This window comes from Anastrepha ludens, chromosome X, assembly GCF_028408465.1.
Source record: "Anastrepha ludens isolate Willacy chromosome X, idAnaLude1.1, whole genome shotgun sequence".
In the NCBI taxonomy this organism is placed as follows: domain Eukaryota; kingdom Metazoa; phylum Arthropoda; class Insecta; order Diptera; family Tephritidae; genus Anastrepha; species Anastrepha ludens.
In genome coordinates this window covers 76,634,966-76,650,824 of record NC_071503.1, presented here as the reverse complement: position 1 = coordinate 76,650,824, position 15,859 = coordinate 76,634,966, and positions in this window count along the sequence as shown.

Sequence of the window (15,859 nt, the reverse complement as noted above, 5' to 3'; positions counted from 1 at the left end):
TGCTATTTCTATTTACTTAACTGCAAACTCTCTCTAACTCTCCACTTACTGTTCTTCCATTTCCGCTATTTCTCGTATCTTAGTTTTAGGGCTAATATAAGGACAGTACATGTGTAATAAACTCCACTTTTGAAATTGTAATCGGACGTGCACGGTCTTTAATTTTTTAATTACGCGGCGTTGCAGGCAATATACGTTTTATTTCGCGCTTCTACCCTAACTAAAGTGTTTTTTTAAATTAATATCATCATTATTATATTATTAATTATCTTCACAAAATAGTGAATAATTTTCATACTCCATAGCCAACCTTATCGTCTAGCTTGGAACCATCTGTATAAAAGTTTAATTCCCCCCTTCTCTATGGCATTGGTGTCTATCGCTCCCTTCTTGACGGTATACTCGTCTTGAAGAGCTTGTTGAAGGTGAGTCTAGGAGTAGAATAGTCAATTCCTTGTTTGTGACTGTTCTGAGTGCGCAAAATACAGGCGTGGCCAAACCACCGGTTATTCCCTAGCGCCATACTTTTGAGTCTAAGCGCCGAGGCGGCGGCCACGTGTTTCCCTTCGAGATTTAGTGCAGGCAAATTGATTAGCACTTCTAGCGATTTGTTTGGGGTGGTTCTTAAAGCACCAGAGATACATAAAAAAGCTGTTGTTTAGACCTTACTGATGATTTTAGCGTAACTCGCCTTTTGAGCAGATGACCACCATACAAGTATTCCATATATTAAGATTGGTCTAACTACCGAAGTATAGAGCCAATGTGTAACGCGAGATGTTAACCCTATTTAATACTGACTGCTTTTTTTGCAGGTATATAATGCCGCTCCCTTAATGGGGAAGGTGCCTCTGCCCGGCTGGTTCATGTCCTCGTGAGAATAAAGGCTGAAATCACTGCCATTCAAGAAATGCGATGGTCGGGGCAACGCAAGAAAAACATAGGACCTTGCGATGTCTACTACAGCTGCCATGTCGTTCACTCCAGTGAAGAGCGTCTCGCAATAATCCGCATCAAAGCGCGATTTTTTAACATCACGCTAATTTGCGCCCTCGCCCCGACGGAAGAGAAGGACGATGCGACCAAAGATTCCTTCTACGAGCACTTGGAGCGTTGTCATGAGCGCTGTTCCCGTCACCACATAAAAATCGTGATTGGTGTCTTCAATCCCAGGGTGGGCAAGGAGGGAATTTTTGGTCCCACAGTCGGAAAATTCAGCCTGATCGACTTCGCCGGGGCCCGAAACATGGTAGTCTGCACCACCAGATTCCAACATAAAAGATACACTAAGCTACCTGGCTGTTTCCTGATCGAAAAACGTGAAACCAGATCGATCATGTTGCGATAAGTAGAAGACACGTTTCTAGTGTATTAGATGTACGTACGGTCCGAGGACCCAACATCGACTCGAATCATTACCTTGTTGCAGCCAAACTGCGCAGACGTCTCTGTGCAGCAAAAAACATACATTTAGCTACGCAAAGATTGTTCAACATCGAAAAGCTGCAATCGCGACAGACAACTGGAAGATTCGCCATTCACGAGCAATGGAGCAACATTTCTCGTTCCCTACGTACCAGCGCCGAAGAAGAAATCGGATTCCGGCGAGCCCGGAAAAACAGTTGGTGCGACGAGGAATGTTATGCTACCGCAGAAAGAAAGTATGCTGCCTATAGAGCCACGCTGCGATCGGGCGCAACGCGAGCCATATCGGTTCGATACAGAGAGCTAAAAAGGAAGGGAGACGTATTATCCGAAAGAAAAAACGAGAGGCCGAAATACGTGAGTGCGAGTGTCGTTCCGCTACCCGACCATGACGAGGTGAGAATAGCGATAACGCGTCTAAAGAACAACAAAGCCGCGGGCGCCAACGGACTGCCGGCTGTGCTATTCAAACATGGCGGTGAGGAGCTGGTAAGGTGCATGCCTCAGCTTCTATGCAAAATATGGTCAGATGAAAGCATGCCTGCCGATTGAAATTTAAGTGTGCTCTGCCCAATCCATACGAAGGGTGATCCTGCAATCTGTGCCAATTACCGCGGGATAAGTCTTCTAAATATCGCCTATAAGGTTCTGGCGAGCGTATTGTGTGAAAGGCTGAAGCCCACCGTCAACCAACTGATTGGACCTTATCAGTGTGGCTTTATACCTGAAAAGTCCCATGAAAGGAGAATGGACATACATCATCTTTTCGTCGATTTCAAAGCTGCATTCGGCAGTAAGAAAAGGACTTATCTGTATGCAGGGATGTCTGAATTTGATAAACCCGCAAAACTAATACGGGTTTGCAAGATGACGTTGCTCAACACCAGCAGCACCGTCAGAATTGGGAAGGACCTTTTCGAGCCGGTTGCTACCAAACGCGGTTTCGGATAGGGTGACTCGCGGCGGTGTGAATTCTTGAACCTGATATTGGAGAGCATCGTACGAGCAGCAGAACTTAATCACTCAGGCACAATATTTTATAAGAGCGTACAATTGTTGGCGTATGCCGATGATATCGACATCATCGACCTTAGCAGCCCATTATCATCTCGATCGAGAGACCTGCCGACTTCGTTTCCGCGGATCACCGGTCATACATCAACTTTAACAAAGCCGATTGGACCAGATTCGCGGAATTTACTGAAGACATATTCGCAGCCCTACCCACTCGCACCGATGTGCACGCAGGCGAACGCGCATTCCGCGAAACGATTACAGCCGCCGCGGCTCGCTTCATACCTGCTGGACGGATCCGGGAATTACGTCCCGATTTCCCAGCCAAAGCAGCCGTTATGGCAAACTAGCGTGACCGCCTACGCCAGGCCGATCCCGGGGATCCTCGTATAAAGGATCTCAATTCGGAGATCCGGCAACTGGTCACCCAACATAAGCGGACCAAATGGGTAGATCATCTGAAGTCCTGTAACTTCACCTCTGGTGTGAGCAAGCTCTGGTCCACCGTAAGGTCCCTGTCGAACCCGACGAAGCACAACGACAAGGTGGATATCACCTTCAACGGTCGTACTTCGTCGGACCCGAAGAGACGCGCGAGCTATTTTAACCGGCAATTTTTACTGCATCCTCCGGTCGACAGATCCAAACGTTGTGCACCAGACGGTTGCACAAACTGCTATACAATAGTGCACCGCTTACTTACACCAGCGACGAGGTTCAGGGGACCATCAAACACATGAAACCATCAAAAGCCATTGGCCCCGACGGACTAAACATGCTGATGTTGAAAAAGCTGGGTCCATCGGGACTGGAATATATCACAAAGGTCTTCAACCTGTCCATGGCCACTCTCATCTTTCCTGATAAGTGGAAATTAGGGAGAGTGGTCCCACTACTGAAACCTGGGAAACCCGCCAACCAAGGGGAGTCTTATCGTCCGATAACTCTCCTTTCCCCAGTAGTGAAGACGCTTGAAGCCCTTCTACTCCCACTCCTCACTGAACACCTGACTCCAGCCCCACACCAGCATGGTTTCCGTAGAGTGCACAGTACCACCACGGCACTCACCGTCATAAATACCCGGGTAAACCGCGGACTAAACCAAAACCGCCCCTGCGAGAGGACTGTCCTAGTAGCGTTGGACCTACAAAAGGCTTTCGACACAGTCAGCCACGCCACGCTACTAGATGACATTTTACAGTCGACACTCCCGCCAGGGCTGAAGAGGTGGACCGCGAACTGCCTGAGTGGTCGTCACTCGTCGGTAATATTTCGAGACCAAACCTCAAAACAGAGAAAAATAAAGCAAGGAGTACCGCAGGGCGGTGTCCTTTCACCCTTGCTTTTTAATTTCTATATTTCGAAACTCCCCCAGCCCCCAGAGGGAGTCTCACTGGTCTCATATGCCGACGACTGCACGATAATGGCGTCGGGCAATGACATTGATGGCCTATGCTCTAAAGTAAACGACTACCTCGCCCGCCTTTCTCGCTTCTTCACTGCGAGAAACTTAAAACTTTCTCCCACTAAATCCACGGCGACCCTTTTTACCACCTGGACAAAGGAGGTCAAGCTGCCACTTCAGGTGCACGTCGATGATACCCCAATACCGACGGTTAATAACCCCAGAATTTTGGGAGTCACCTTTGACAGCTTGCTCTCCTTCTCAGCGCACACAACCGCTATTGCAACGAGAGTACAGAATCGCAACAAGGCCCTCAAGTCGCTCGCCGGTAGCACTTGGGGCAAAGACAAAGAAATGTTGCTGTCGACTTTCAAAGCAATAGGCCGACCGGTTCTGAACTATGCCGCGCCTGTCTGGTCGCCTGGAACCAGTGATACGCAGTGGACGAAGCTCCAGACCTGCCAGAATACTGCCATCAGGACCGCGACAGGATGTCTCCTGATGTCCCCTATCCAACACTTGCATGACGAGGCGTACATGCTCCCTGTTAAGGAGCACAACAAAATGGTCGGCAAGCAGTTTCTGCTGGGGTGTCACCGTAGGCCTCACCCATGCAGACACCTGCTCGAGCCTGAGCCACCTCCCAGGCACATCAGGAGACACTTCCTCAACTACGTGGACGAGATCCAGGACAAAACGGACAGACCACTCCAGGATCAGACAGTGTACAGACAGGCCATTAACGACATTCATCGGGAGACCCTTACCACCTTCTTAAGCTCCCGACCCCCGAATGCCGTTATCGGAGTCCAACCACCACCTATCGCAGAGGAAGAGTTCCAGCTTCCCCGAGAGTCCCGCGTAATCTTGGCACAATTACGTTCTGGATACTGTAGCAGGTTAAACTCCTACCTATCCAGAATCGACCCCGACATACTAAAAATATGTACAGCATGTGAAGGTACCCCGCACGACACTAACCACCTCTTCACATGCCCCATCAAACCCACTCATCTAACACCTCTCTCCCTCTGGACCCAACCCGTCGAAACAGCCAGTTTCCTGGGCCTACCGCTAGATGAGCTAGACGAAGACCACCGGTAATTACACTACACTGACAGGGCGAAGATACTGCTACAACAACAACAACAACCTTAACAACAGAGGCAAAGCGAATGGGTCTGATGGTGAACGAGGACAAATCGAAGTACCTCCTGTCTTCAAATAAACAGTCGGCGCACTCGCGTATCGGCACCCACCTCACTGTGACAGTTATAATTTCGAGATTGTAAAAGACTTCGTTTATTAAGGAACCAGCACAGACACCGATAACAATGTGAGCTTTGAAATCCACCGGAAAATCTCTCTTGCCAATAAGTGCTACTTTAGACTAAGTAGGCAATGGAGTAGTGAAGTCCTTTCTCGACGAATAAAACTAACACTCTACAAGACTCTCATCATGCCCGTCCTAACGTATGGCGCAGAAGCTTGGACGATGACAACATCCGATGAAAAGACGCTTGGAGTATTTGAGTGAAAGACACTGCAAAAGATTTTTGGACCTTTGCACGTTGGCAACGGCGAATATCGCAGGCGATGGAACGATGAGCTGAATGAGCTTTACGACGACATAGACATAGCGCAGCGAATAAAGATCCATCAGCTACGTTGGCTGGGTCATGTCGTCCGAATAGATACAAACGCTCCGGCTTTGAAAGTATTCGATGCGGTACCAGCTGGTGGTAGCAGAGGAAGAGGGAAAGATCAGGTGGAGAAGGACGTGTCCAACTGGCGCCGGTTAGCACGAGAAAGAAACGACTGTCGCGCTTTGTTAAACTCGGCCAAAATCGCGTAAGCGGTTATTGCGCCAATCAAGAAGAAGAATGCAACGGTGGCCTTTTTTACTCTTTCCTCAATATTAGATTTCCATGTAAGTTTCCTATCTAATATGAGTACTAAGTACTTGACATTCCCTCATAAAGGAATCTCCACACCCTTAAGCGGGGTGGAAGCTGGAAGGAAGCTTATTATTATAGGAAGCGAATTATTTCAGTTCTTGCGGGGTTTAAAGCGAGTTCCCTAGTCAGTCTAGCTCCTAAGCGTGACCATGTTAAAGCGCAGCATGGCTGTTAGGATATTTGCCTTTAACATCAATAGCTAAATCATCTGCGTATGCAGTGACGTGGCAAACCCCTCTTTCCAAGGTCAGCAATAGGGAGTTTATCGCCAAAGTCCAGAGAAGAGGACACTACCTTGAGGTGTGCCCCTGCAGACCAGTCTGCTTAGAGTGGTCCTGCTAAATTAGCCGTTACCTTTCTTCTGACGAATATAGCTTCTTTAAGGGCAACAACGTGTGGTTCAATTCCAAAGTTTTATAAAGCATCTACTATAGCGCTCGCCTTTATATTGTTGAAGGCGTCGTCCATATCTACGAAGGCAACCAATGCAAACTCTTTATCTGATAAACATTTTTCCACCAACCCGACAAGCGAGTGTGAGGCAGTCTCTGTAGATTTCCCCCTAGTGTAGGCATATTGCGCGGAGGAGAACTTATTTATTATTATAACGCCCCTATATACTCGTCCACTATTCTATCTAGAATCTTGAGAAGAAAAGACGTAAAACTAATTGGTCTGAAGTCTTTGGGGTAAGTGTCTGAGGATCTGCCTGCTTTAGGTAGGCAAGAGACTTTTGTCTCTCTCCAACCTATCGAAATGTGGCCCATGGCCACTTCTAATGATAATTTTAATAAACGGTAATTGCTGCAATTCCGCAGGATAGGTACCGTCTAATCCAGGTGATTTATAAGGACCAAAAGTGTTGATAGCCCATTCAATCTTTGCGTTTGTCACTAATAGACTTCCTAAGTCGGATTGCTTTCCTGATTAGCGGAGTCGTTTTGCTCCACCGGCTTTTTTCCTCGGAAGTGTCCTCACTTGATGTAGTCCATGTATTCCCTTCTGAAGTTCCTTCAATTCCTTTGCAATAATTTTGCCGGGATTCACGTTGCGCAGTTCTGACTTTTCCAGTTCGGCCTTATAGGCCTGCCAGTCCTCTGACCTTCTTGTGACCTTGGCGAGATTAAATAACGATCTATGGTATTTTTGTAGCGAAGTTAATCGCTTGGTCCACCAAAGTGGTTTAGACTTCCCTCTGAGCCTAGCAGCCGGGTAACTAGCTGCTAAAGAGATATTCATTGCTTTAGTTACCTGATTAACCAATTTACCCAGCTCCCCACATGTAGTGGGGTCTTTGGGGGCTATCGTTAGCAGTAAAGTTCTTAGTTTAGTATTGTAAACTCCCCAGTCGGTTTTTCGTATAGTTCTAAACTTACGGACTTGAGGGGATCTAATGTCGATCAAATGCCGATGGTCTGAGAACAAATTTTCGTTTGAAACTCGCCATCTCTTAACGTGGGTGGAAAACATGTCAGAAGCTAGGGAGATATCCAGAACATCCTCTGTGTTAATTGTGACAAAGGTCGGCTCTGAGCCTAAATTCAACACACTAATTTTGCTTTCTAGATTAAAGTCAAGTAAAGACTCACCTCTAGCGTTAGTGTCGCTACTTCCCCACAGGGTGTTATGTGCATTTGCATCGCAGGAGACAACCAGGTGTTTCTTCTTCAAAGCTGCCTCTCTCACGAGCGCCCGAACCTCATCCGGCGGGGCGTCTTTTTCATAGGCCATATTGGCGGAGGCTAGCCAAAAGCCGGGTTTCTCAAGCTCAATGCTTACATTGCCGCTACCGAGCTATGGAAGCACGAAAATGTTGATGTTATTTTTAGCTAGAAAGCAGCTACAAATCTTACCTGTGTGTTGTGCGGCAATTAGTTTGAAGCCCTTCACCCCGATCCCGCAGATTATGTTGCCCGAATATCTATGGCTCTTGAATGAGGGTTACGTCAAGTCCACCGGCAGCCAAGAGGACAGAAAGGTGCGCTGACGCAAGTTTAGAGTAGTGGAGATTAATTTGGATCAGCTTCATGTGAATCTGTCCGTTTTATTTCCCCCATCGTGACATCAACGTCCCCCTCCTGGATCTCCCCAGCCTCAGGTGTCAGCAAGGCATCCTCTTCGCTGAAGAGCCGCCCCATGCCAGTCAGACTCAGAATCGGTTGAGCTTTGGTTGCAGACCAACCCTTCTTCAGTATCGCAACGCAAGCCGGCTTTGTCATTATCCTCATATGAGTCCAAAGCTGGCTCGTCGCTACGATAGATCCGAATGGTTGCGCCAACAAACCCGAACCTCGCAACGTTGTTTTTTCGCCGCCTTTTACGACCTAAATAAAAGTGGGATATTTATTTTTGTTTTTAGAGACCTTTTCTTCCGCTTTATCTGCGGATCGTTGCCTTTTGGGAGTAGCACTCGCCCGTTTCCCAAGTCGGATATTACTCCCTTTGCCCATTCCAGTGATTTAGCCTGTTCTTCTGTTAGTTGCTCTGCTGCTACCTCGCTTAGTCGAAATAAAACCCTATTGGCCGCCCTTTTATGTAGTAGCTTTGCTTAGAGGGACGGACATGTTTAACCAGTCCCCCCTGCCCTACAGTTGTACTTCGTCTACAGGTACTAGGCCCTTCTATGGCAGCCTGCCGGGTAAACCTAGAAACAGGTGACGATCCCCGTCCCCTAAAAGAGGTTGAGGTGAAATGGGGATTGGTCGCCCTAAGCGGAGTTATTCCGAAACTCCTGCTGTCGCTCGCTTGGGGACCGGTTTTCCGAAGCCTCCTCGCCCCCCGCTGCCTCCTGCAGTACTCGTGCTGGGACCAGCCGTATCGTTCAAGCCCCTCTATCTCCTATTAATGGCGGTTTGACCACTACCTTGCTCGCAGCAGTCGGATTCACCTTCGTCGGTTTTTTGGGAGGACCGATCTACTTGTTAGAAATGTTTTTCTTTAAATTCATCTCCATTTTGGTCCCACGAGTGTCGGACAAGGGAGGACCGCCTGTACCGAGGTCCGTGTGCACAGGTAAGGCTAGATAGCACTGGATCTCGCCAGGTATCCAGAGCACTCCGTTCGCGACTAGGCTATTTTTTATCTGGGTCTCGAGCCAAGCTGAACTTCGGCACGAGTCGCATTACACTTTGTTCCAACCCAGGGCAGAACTTGGTCATCGTTCAAAAAACAGCCGGACCATGAGAATGGAATGCACTCGCTCAGGCTGAAATTTCATTGAACGACCACACTACCATTCACTGATAGGGTCTGGTTAATGATTCGACTAAGCCTCCGCACCACGACAAGGTGCCTGCTTTAAAGAATACTGGGAACTAGGCCTTTCGGCTCTCAGCTACGAAAAATCAGAGACTGGAAACTTGTCCTTTTCAGCTCCCTGCATCCACATCTATCACATCTGGAAAAAAATTACACAATCAGCATGAGGGATAACGGAAACTTTAAGGTAGCTGGAAACTAGGCCTTTCCGACTCCCAGCTACGAAGAATCGGACACTGGAAACCCGTCCTGTCGAGTTCTATCCTTTCATTCTTATTCACTTTCACATCCGATTTAATCATATATGTATATATATAAGTAATATTATTATTATTATTTATTAGGAAAAATGTATAGATATTAAACCTAATTGCATATAAGAGTGCTAGCTACAATGGCCATCGGCTCCGAATATTTATAGTATGTAAGTTTTTAGTATTAAAATTATATTAAATTACGCAAGTCACGTTCTACTAAAAAATTAAAAATTCTCAAAATAGTATAGTATAGGATGGTATTCTTAACAATTTTTGATACTGATTAGTAATTAAATGTTTTTGCCTAATACTCTCTAAAACCAAACAAGTGTTGAATATATGATCGACGGACATAATATTGCTGCAAAAAGGGCATGTTGGGTTTGGACTTCCGGTGAGAAGATGTAGGTGAGTTCTTTGCGTATACCCGATTCTTAGACGTGTGAAAATGGTTGCTTGTAAACGAGTGATATTACTGTGGTAGAGAAGGTTACCGCGAATCTGGTTAAGGTTGGAATATTGATGCTGGTAATTTTTCCATTCTGTGAGTCGCTTTTGGTGGAAGTGTTGACGTAATATTTTCTTCAGGTATTTATAATCGTTTGTCTCATATTGAAAGGTAGGTGCTAATTCAGAGTATTTCGCTGTACTATCAGCTTGTTCATGCCCAAGAATGCCGACATGGCCTGGTACCCAGAGCAAAGCAATTTTTTTCCTATATTTAATGCAAAGGTCACGGATCTTGACTATTATTGTTGAGCTGTTGCGTTCGTTTTGAACTGCGTTTAAGCAGGAAAAACTATCGGCACATATAACGAATTTGCCCTTTTCATGAATGATATATTCTAGAGCTTTGTGGATAGCAAAAGCCTCGGCAGTAAATACAGATGTATGTGAAGGGAGCGTACCACCTCTGATGGTACTGCCGTTCGATGAGGTAACTGCAAAGGCAGTGTTTGTTGATTTAGAGTCGTCAGTAAAAATATTTACAAAATTTTCTTGTTTGTATTTATTAACGGTTTCCAAAAAAAAAAATGTAAAAAACTTTCATGACTGGTGTTGGATTTTTTTAAAGCATGTAGAGATGTATCAATTTTGAATTCACTTATCAGCCATCAGGTGATGGGAATCCCCCACCATTCAACTTCCAAACTCATTGCGGTGTTCACTGGTCACTGGGTGATCGGTACTCATGCGGAGAAGCTTGGAATTCCGTACAACCCCTATTGCAGAAGCTGTGGGGATCCTACAGAGAAAGAGACTGTTGAACATTTTCTCTGCAAATGTCCATCTCTGGCGGCTAGGCGTTTGAGATTCCTTAGCGTGCCCTTTGGGCATAACTTGAAGAAATTCTCCATCCTAGATCACGTTTCTCTCCTCCACTACATCAACAGCACTGGGTGGCTGTACAAGGTTTTCTCTTCCAAATAATTTTTCTTTGCACATGAAATGGACCACATCATGGTAGTGCTACTTGAAGTGTGCCTGTGGCACTCTTGCCATTTTACCTACCTACCTATCAGCCACTCGGGTTGCATATTGATTTTATGATATTTAGGCGGTATATTTATATAAAAAAACTTGCAGTAGCGTACACAGCGTCGATGTGTAGACTTAAGTTTATAGTTGTTTCTGTGTTTAGAGGCACTAATTACGATTTTATGGTGACTAGAGTTCGGAGAATATAGTAGTTTGGGTATCAGTTGGATCGATGTGTCGTATATCCTTTCCCTTAATGAAGGTAGACCAGTTTCGCCCAAAATGCATTTCACGGGTGATGTTGGGAATGCGGTTATGCTACGTCGAATCGCAGCATGATACACAGGTTCTAGTTGCTTGATATTTGTGTTTGCACACCAACCAAAAATGGGAAGCCCATAGTCGATCTTGGAGAGTATAATAGCTTTTGTGATGTTTGTGAGAGTATTGGGGCTTATAAAAGGTCTATATAAATACTTAATAATATTTAGTATCTTGCAGAAGCTCTAAGCTTATTGTCGAACCATATAACTTCTCTTTCGTTGTTTCCTTGACTTAGTTACTGGTAAAAAGATTGAAATCGTCAACTCTGCTACTAAATTGATGGATGAAAATCCTTCTGCTTTCCTTCCCTTTTATGATTTGATGAAATAATCAAAATGTCAACTGATAGCAACAATATTGGAAGTCCGAATTAAAACAACTTATTTCTTTTGATGGTAGAGACAAACTGAAATTTTATTAAACATTGAAATATCTCCTAACGTTTCTAAAAAGAATTTACTTCCAACACACACACAAAAATATCCAAGCAAAGCCAATAGTAAGAATACCAATTTGCTTAAGCTATATTAATTGCATGGTTCTGCCAAGAGCTGCCGTATTCATGTTGTCACAGCTGCAGTTGCGCCTCGGGTTTCATTTCTGGAGAATTGCAAGCTGTCGCTTGAAACTTAAAATTGCAAGTGTTTCAAATTCTTATACTGTTATTGTGATTTTTACATTTAACATACGTCGGCGTGGGAGTCATGAGTTAACTCCTCCCCTCTTTAAGTGTAATCGTCCGCGATTACTAGCTATTATTTATCTCATTTGTTGTGACTTGCCGCAAAATCACGCCAATATCTGTGTTATTGCATTGTTGTGTTTGTCTCCTCGTTAGAATTTTAATGGTCTTATTGTTACATAGTTTTACCATAAATATTATAATCAATATTGTAATTGTTGTCCACATAATGATGTGTGTATTTCTATTTTCACTTTCAATATGTTGTAAGGTTTTCTAAATGTTGTTCAATTTTAATTTTTTGCAGCGCGGGGGGATCAATCTCCGAGTAAGCTCGGTGTTCTTTATTTAAAAATTGTGTTCCATTTATGGTAATATTCTCATTGAAACCCAACAAAAAGGTTCCATTAACAATTGTGTTACTCTCTCCGCCTTGATTTATTACGAATCGGTTATTATTTAAAACTATTATTCCTTCGCTGACTCTTTCTATTGCCCTGTAATATTTTGTGTTACTTGTGTTGCAACGGACAGTATTTTCGTTAAGAAGATTTAACAGGCAACCTTCCCCATGCATTATTTGACAAAGACTTATGGTAGTTTTGTTATAACAATTTTTTAGCAATTGAAATTGGCTTTCACTTTTTCCTACTATATTGGATTCAAAGATTACAATTTTTTCAATTTTAATTACACCCCTGACAAAAAACTTCTTCAAAAATTCTTTAATAACTGGATATTGGATAACAAAATATATAGTTTCGGGGTTTTGCATAACCTTCAACTTTGAATTACTTAGTATATTTGCTACGCTAATTTTATCTTTTACATTCGATCCAATTGTTAATATATACTTCATTCCTTGTTAGCAATAAGGGTTTTACAATGTTCATTTTTGCCATAATAACAGAGTATATGATATTATTTAATTCTAAGATAATAATGTCATTTCGATGTGAAATATGTTCAAAAAGGTTGTCTACTTTGGTGAATGAGTTGTCTGTTTTTAAATTGTTAATTTTTTTTGTTAACTCTTTAATTTTATTTGTTACTTCCGCATTTACGAAAATCTGTTCATTATTACTTTCTATCAATGCTTCTGTTCTTATTTTTACGTCATAAAAGTCATAGAAATCAGGAGACCCTGCAACATATTTCAGCGCGGTGCCTAGCAAATTGATGCTACGTGCTTGCCTATGATGCAGTGTCAATATATCAACCATTCTAATTATTTGTTCGGAGTCTATCTCTATTGTTTCTTGTAGTTCGGTGTATGAAAAGTCCTTGGCAATTTCCAGACATTCGTTAGCTATCCTAGATAAATCTGTTATTTGCGTCTTGTGAATCAAATATTTCATTTCCTCGTAAACCGCGGCTCCGCCATCCTCTATCAAAATATATGGTGAGTTGGAATAGTCAACAATTTTAGCTGTGGCAGCGGCGAGAAAAACCCTGAAATTATCGGATATTATCCTTATGACTTTTTCTAACCATCTATTTTAACGGTAGTACCCAAATCTTCCTGAACCATCTTCTGTGCGTAAATATTTGGAAACTTATTCCCTAGTCGCTTGTTTACCTTCACGTATACAACATCTCCCTTTTCATATGTTTTGTTGTTATTTCTAGTATTATGAAATGTTAAATCTCTTGTCTGTTTTTTTCCTAAGTCTCTCCTCTATATCTTTGTTTGAGGTTTCCTTTCCATAAATTACGTCTATAGGCTTATGATCCGTGACCGAGTGGATCGAATTGTTGTACTTAATTGTTGCCAACAAGATCAACTCCACGACATTATTTGAGACACCCTCATTTCGTATGCATCTAGATATTTCTGTCAATGTACTGTGGAATCGTTCCACCTGTCCATTCGACTTGCTATGGTAAGGCGGGACCTCATGTTGACTTATGCCATGGACGTTTTTAATGTAGTTTTTAATGGTTTCCGACTTAAGTGATGGTTCGTTATCACATACCATAATTTTTGTTTTCAGAAACATGTTCAGCATTTCCATAATACCCACCTTCACATCAGGTATAGTTCGTGTCTGTAGTCTTTTTACCACTGCGAATTTGGAAAATTTCTCAAGGCACGTCAAAAATGAAGTCCTTGCAGTCGAATAAATGTCAACATGCAAGATTTCCCCTGGGTAAGTTGGAATTGGGGTGTCTCCAATCTTGTGATTGTGTGGTTTTCTATTATATTTTGATGTCAAACATGTCTTGCAAGCCTTTATTAACTGTGTGTTAATCTCTTCTTGATATTTGGAAAAAAATAGTCATTATTTATTTGTTTATACTTTTCTTTTGCATTTCTGTGTGCCCTATTGTGTTCTGTTACCAAAATTTCTTCCTGATCATATTTATTAGTTACATCGATCGCAATCTTCCGAGCGTATACAAATGGAACTCCCGGAAAATTTCGTAACATTATGTATTGTATCCAAAAATTTCTTCCTCACACCACATCACATTGACCACGTTAGGGTTAACAGTTTCCCTGAGCAGTCGAATTAAGTTCTGTTCGCCTATAAAATTTATTTCATATCGGATGTATCCCTGAAACAATATCTTCGTACTCTTTTCCTTGCCTTCCCGATTGTAAACCAAAATCTGGTTTCTAAAACTGTTGAGACACTTTTGTTCCATTTTTATGGTATCCGACAAAGAAACCTCTGTATGCGAATAAGACTCGGCCAGATGATTCATGCACTGCCTTGATAGAGCATCCGCGACAATGTTCAAATGACCCGGTTCATAAAAAAACCTTGGAGCGAATTTCTCTATAATCTTTGCATTAGGGTTCTTATCTGACATTGAAAACATAAGAGGCTGATGGTCAGTAAAAATATTTAGTCCTCTGCACCCATATAAATAATTTCTCAAACTTTTAATAGCCCACACTATAGCTAGTAGTTCTTTTTCGTTCACTGCATAGTTGGCCTCAGTTTTAGACAGTGTTCTTGACACAAATGTGATCGGGCGATTGTTTTGTGTTAAGACCGCACCAAAAGCTTGTGATAATGCATCGGTCGTCAAATCAAATGGCTTATTAACATCTGGATAGTGAAGTATAGTTTCCTCAGATGCCAGAATTTCGTTTAGCTTCTCAAATCCCGCACACCCCTCTATGTCTAATTCAACGGGTATCTTCCTAGACTGACTTGCGCTCACGTTACCATTTTCCCCTCTTAGAAACCTTGCTAGAGGTTTCGCAATATCGGCATACCCTTTGATAAATCTTCTATAGTAACCCGTTAAACCCAAAAACGCTCTAAGACCGCGAATGGTTTTCGGTTCTTCGTATTCCATAATAGCTTTCACCTTGTCGGGTGATGTTTTAAGCCCCTTTCCTGATACAGCAAATCCCAAAAATTCTGTTTCCTCTTTAAAAAACCTTAGACTTCTCTAAATTAACTTTCATGTTCGCGATATTCAGCAAAATCAAAATCTCCTGCAAGTGCTTCAAGTGCTCACATTCATTCTCTGAGTACACAAGAATATCATCTACATAGACATGACATGTTTTTCCTATTTTGGATCTCAAAACGTCGTCTATTGTTCTTTGGAAAATGCTTGGTGGATTTTTGAGCCCAAATGGCATACGACAAATTCGTATTTCCCGTTATTTATGCTAAATGAGGTTTTTTTCTATCTCTTTCATTAAGTAATATTTAATGAAATCCCGCTTTTAGGTCCAGTGTTGTGAAAAACTTTGCTTTACCCAAGTTGGAAAGAATCACCGATGTGTCTGGAATCGGATACTTGTCGCTTACGGTAATGCTATTCAATTTCCTAAATTCGACAACCAATCTTTTTTTCTTTTGCCCATTTTCATCGATTCCTTTTTTATCCCAAACAGGGTTGTTGTAAGCTGACTTGGACTGCCGTATTATTCCATCCTCTAAAAGATTCTTAATTTCTTTATTCACAAATTCGTTAACCGCCATTGGGTAAGGGTAGCTCTTGACTGGTTCGTCATTTGTTGTACCAATGGTTGCTACAACATTAGTGTTATATGACAACTTAGCATCTGGACTCGCGAACACTTCTTTTA